Raw genomic sequence first — 4798 nt, forward strand, 5'->3', positions numbered from 1 at the left:
CAGGTGCATGGGAAGGAAGGGCCTCACCAGGAGACGGAGGGGCATGAGCGTCTTGGGCTGCACATCAATCTCCAGGGTTTATTTCACTTTGAATACTGGTGCTCGAGCGCTCTGATTTGACCCCGTGGCCCCGTGCCAGTCTGAGATCAGTGGCACATTCCCTGTGACTTGTTGGCTACTGTGGGTCCATCCCAGGCTGCTTTCTCAGCAGCCGATGCCAACACCCACCTCCCTCTGACTGGCACAGCCTGAAGGTGACGTCACAGCTCAGGGAAGGCACCAGCCGGCAGTGAGAGAACTGAAATTGCCTGCTGGCGCATTGAACAATTATCCCAAGGGACCGCACAGCGAGGTTTCCAGCTCCCCCTCACCCCCGCTGTGGGGGAGAATGGATGAGTTCGGTTCCCCGCTAGTGGAAGTGAGTCAGTGTCACCCACCCACGCAGGATCCTTTCTGTGCCTGTTGCCTGAGGGGCCCCGTGGTGCTGGGGTTTTGTTGCCTCACTCCTCACATAGCCTCACGGCTCAGAAGGGGTATAATTAAGGACGATCTAATTTAGATTTAGCACAAACTCCCCTGAACCTTCTTTGGGCCCCTGCCTGTCAGCACGGCCATTGCCAGCGAGAGCAGCTGGGTGTCTCTCTGTGCTGCTCTATTCAGAGTCCTCACCATGCGCTTTGAGGGCTGTCATCCAGTGTCAGGATCAAACCACAGAGTCAACCTGTGGAGGAGGCAGAAGGAGGAGATGCAACAGGAAAACAGATAGTGACTCGGCGCTTGATCTTGGGAGCCTCGAGGATACGGGACTTGATTAATCAAGAATTAAAAAAGGGATAATATAACTGTGACGAAGCAGGGGGTTTTCTTGTTGTTTTCAATGGTTTGCATGCAGAAGGGGTGGGACTCAGTTTCCCTGGGTGTTACTGGTTTAACGAGGGAGTTTGTTGTTACAGATGGCCAGCGAACGGTCTGGAGAATGGAGACCCCAGCGACTGGTGACCTGGTGACTGGGAGGCCCAGCTCGGGAGTCACAGCCAGTTCTGGCCAGTGAGAGGACAATGGGCTGCGGACCCCGGTGACCTGATCAGCCGGTTCCAGACAGAGGGGAACAAAGGACAGATGAGAGGAGAGGCTGAGAGGAGAGGAGACCCAGGTGACCTGTTTACCTGGGACAGAAGACAAAGGACAGAGGTGGGGCTTGGGGGACGGTGATATCAGATGCCCAGCTGGAAGTGGGGGAGTTCTGGGCTGGCAGGGGAGAGCAGCCAGAGCGCACCTGGATGCAGGACAGACCTAGATGTGCTGTGCGGAGGGAGACCAGGCCTGAGGCCTGGAGAGTTTCCTGTGCTGGGTTCAGACGCTCAATAAACCCTCCTGTTTTACACTGGCTGAGAGTTGCTTTGGTTTAGAGAACAGGGTGGCATTATTCCCTCTGGGAGCAGAGGCCCCAGGGGTCCAGAGCGAGTGGACTCCCTAAGGAGGCCCATGGTGAGAGAAGGCTGAAGGCTCAGAGAGGTGCGGTTCCAGGTGGTGGAGCGGACCCCCGAGAAGGGCTGTTGCACTGAAGGGGGTTCCTCCCAGGGACCATACAGAGCTGAGAGTGAGCACGAGTCTTGGGAGTCCGTGACAATAATTAATGCCAATCAACATGGGTTTATGGAAAATAGATCCTGTCAAACGAACGGGATAACTTGTAATTGCATCAAAACAATGTTTGGCTGATAAAGGTAATAGTGCTGACATAATGTACTTCTGTATGTCCTTTGACTTGGACCACATGGCATTTTGGTTAAAAAACTAGAATGATACAAAATTAACATGGCACTCATTACATGGATTAAAAACTGGATAACTGGTAGGTCTCAAAATGTAACTCTTGATGAGGAATCATTATTGGGCAGGGGTGGTTCTAATAAGGTCTCACAGGGAACAGTTCTTGGCCCTTCGCTGTTTAACATTTTTATCAATGACCTGGAAGAAAACATAAAATCATCGCTGATAAAGTTTGCAGACAACACAGACATTGGGGGAGGGGAAATAATTAAGAGGACAGGTCTCTGATACAGAGTGGAGTGGATAATTTCAGAAAAGCAGACTTTGACTCCCTCAGGGAACTGATGGGGGAAAGGAGTCCAGGCGAGCTGGCTGTATTTTTAAAAAGCCTTATTGAAGGCGCAGGAACAAACCATCCCAATGTGCAAAAAGAATAGTAAATATGGCAGGTGACCAGCTTGGCTTAACAAAGAAATCTTCCATGAGCTTAAACACAAAAAGGAAGCTTACAAGAAGTGGAAACTTGGACAGATGACTAGCGAGGAGTATAAAAATATTGCTTGAGCATGCAGGGGTGTAATCAGGAAGGCCAAAACACAACCGGAGTTGCAGCTAGCAAGGGATGTGAAGGGGAACAAGAAGGATTTCTACAGCTATGTTAGCAACAAGAAGAAAGTCAAGGAAAGTGGGGGCCCCTTACTGAATGGGGGAGGCAACCTAGTGACAGAGGATGTGGAAAAAGCTGAAGTACTCAGTGCTTTTTTTGCCTCTGTCTTCACAGACAAGGTCAGCTCCCAGACTGCTGCGCTGGGCAGCACAGCATGGGGAGGAGGTGAGCAGCCCCCAGTGGTGAAAGAACAGGTCAAGGACTATTTAGAAAAGCTGGACATGCACAAGTCCATGGATCCAGATCTAATGCTTCCGAGGGTGCTGAGGGAGTTGGCTGATGTGATTGCAGAGCCAGTGGCCATTATCTTTGAAAACTCGTGACGATTGGGGGAGGTCCCGGACAATTGGGAAAAGCCAAATATAGTGCCCATCTTTAAAAAAGGGAAGAAGGAGACCCTGGGGAACTACAGCCTCACCTCAGTCCCTGGAAAAATCATGGAGCAGGTCCTCACGAAACCATTTTGAAGCACTTGGAGGAGAGGAAGGTGATCAGGAACAGTCAACATGGATTCACCAAGGGCTCAAGTCATGCCTGACCAACCTGATTGGCTTGTATGATGAGATAACTGGCTCTGTGGATATGGGGCAAGCAGTGGATGTGATATATCTTGACTTTAGCAAAGCTTTTGGTACAGTCTCCCGCAGTATTCTTGCCAGCAAGTTAAAAAAGTATGGATTGGATGAATGGACTATAAGGTGGACAGAAAGGTGGCTAGATTGTCAGGCTCAATGGGTAGCGATCAACGGCTCCATGTCTAGTTGGCAGCCGGTATCAAAGAAATCTGATGAGGTTCAACAAAGACAAGTGCAGAGTCCTGGACTTAGGAGGGAAGAATCCCACGCACTGCTACAGACTGGGGACCGATTGGCTAAGCAGCAGTTCTGCAGAAAAGGACCTGGGCATTACAGTGGATGAGAAGCTGGTGTGACAAAGTTCCTGCTCTACCTTGGTGGGTCTTGCACTTATTGGCGGATTTGCTCACCTTGGAGCTTCATGGCAGCCCTCAGTTTGGCCGTTTTCATGAACCCACAGTCCAGGTCAACTCCTCCTGTGTCTGACCAGGGGTTGGGAGGTTTGGGGGGAACCCGGGCCTGCCCTCTACTATGGGTTCCAGCCCAGGGCCCTGTGGCATGCAGCTGTCTAGAGTGCCTCCTGGAACAGCTGTGTGACAGCTACAACTCCCTGGGCTACTTCCCCATGGCCTCCTCCCAACACCTTCTTTATCCTCACCATAGGACCTTCCTCCTGGTGTCTGATAACGCTTGTACTCCTCAGTCCTCCAACAGTCCGCGTTCTCACTCTCCGCTCCTAGTGCCTCTTGCTCCCAGCTCCTCACACGCACACCACAAACTGAAGTGAGCTCCTTCTTAAACCCAGGTGCCCTGATTAGCCTGCCTTAATTGATTCTAGCAGCTTCTTGATTGGCTGCAGGTGTTCTAATCAGCCTGTCTGTTTTAATTGTCTCCAGAAGGTTCCTGATTGTTCTGGAACCTTCCCTGTTACCTTTCCCAGGGAAAAGGGACCTACTTAACCTAGGGCTAATATATCTGCCTTCTATTACTCTCCTGTAGCTATCTGGCCCGACCCTATTACACTGGATATGAGTCAGCAGTGTGTCCTTGTTGCCAAGAAGGCTAACAGCATATTGGGCTACATTAGTAGGATCATTACGAGCAGATCGAGCGAAGTGATTATTCCCCCACATTCAGCACTGGTGAGGACACATCTGGAGTATTGCGTCCAGTTTTGGGCTCCCAACTACAGAAGGGATGTGGACAAATTGGAGAGTCCAGCGGAGGGCAACGAAAGCGATCAGGGGACTGGAGCACATGACTTACAAGGAGAGGCTGAGGGAACTTGGCTTGTTTAGTTTGCAGAAGAAAAGTTTGAGGGGGGATTTGATTGCAGCCTTCAACTACCTGAAGGGGAGTTCCAAAGAGGAGGGAGCTGGGCTGTTCTCAGTGGTGTCAGATGACAGAACTAGGAGCAATGGTCTCAAGTTGCAGTGGGGGAGGTCTAGGTTGGATATTAGGAAAAACTATTTCACTAGGAGGCTGGTGAAGCACTGGAATAGGTTCCGTAGGGAGGTGGTGGAATCTCTATCCTTAGAGGTTTTTAAGGTCCGGCTTGACAAAGCCCTGGCTGGGATGATTTAGTTGGTGCTGGTCCTGCTTTGAGCAGGGGGTTGGACTAGATGACCTCCTGAGGTCCCTTCCAACCCGAATCTTCTATGATTCTATGATTTGGTAGGTTGGGTGCTAGCAAACAATATATGTTTTAATACAGCTACATGTAAATGTATACATCTAGGAAGCTGGGAGACTTGCTCCTGGGAAGCAGTGATTCTGAAAATAT

The 4798-nt window shown here is 50.5% G+C and overlaps 1 long non-coding RNA gene across 1 annotated transcript; it reads left to right on the forward strand.

Moving 5' to 3' along the window:
- The first annotated feature begins 296 nt into the window (after window positions 1-296).
- LOC140911998 (uncharacterized) lies at window positions 297-1387 on the forward strand. The gene is made up of 2 exons (XR_012159196.2): window positions 297-418; window positions 954-1387. It is a non-coding gene; the product is annotated as an uncharacterized LOC140911998 (long non-coding RNA).
- The last annotated feature ends 3411 nt before the right edge of the window (window positions 1388-4798 follow it).

The sequence above is a fragment of the Lepidochelys kempii genome, chromosome 5 (assembly GCF_965140285.1).
Source record: "Lepidochelys kempii isolate rLepKem1 chromosome 5, rLepKem1.hap1, whole genome shotgun sequence".
Lineage (NCBI taxonomy): Eukaryota > Metazoa > Chordata > Testudines > Cheloniidae > Lepidochelys > Lepidochelys kempii.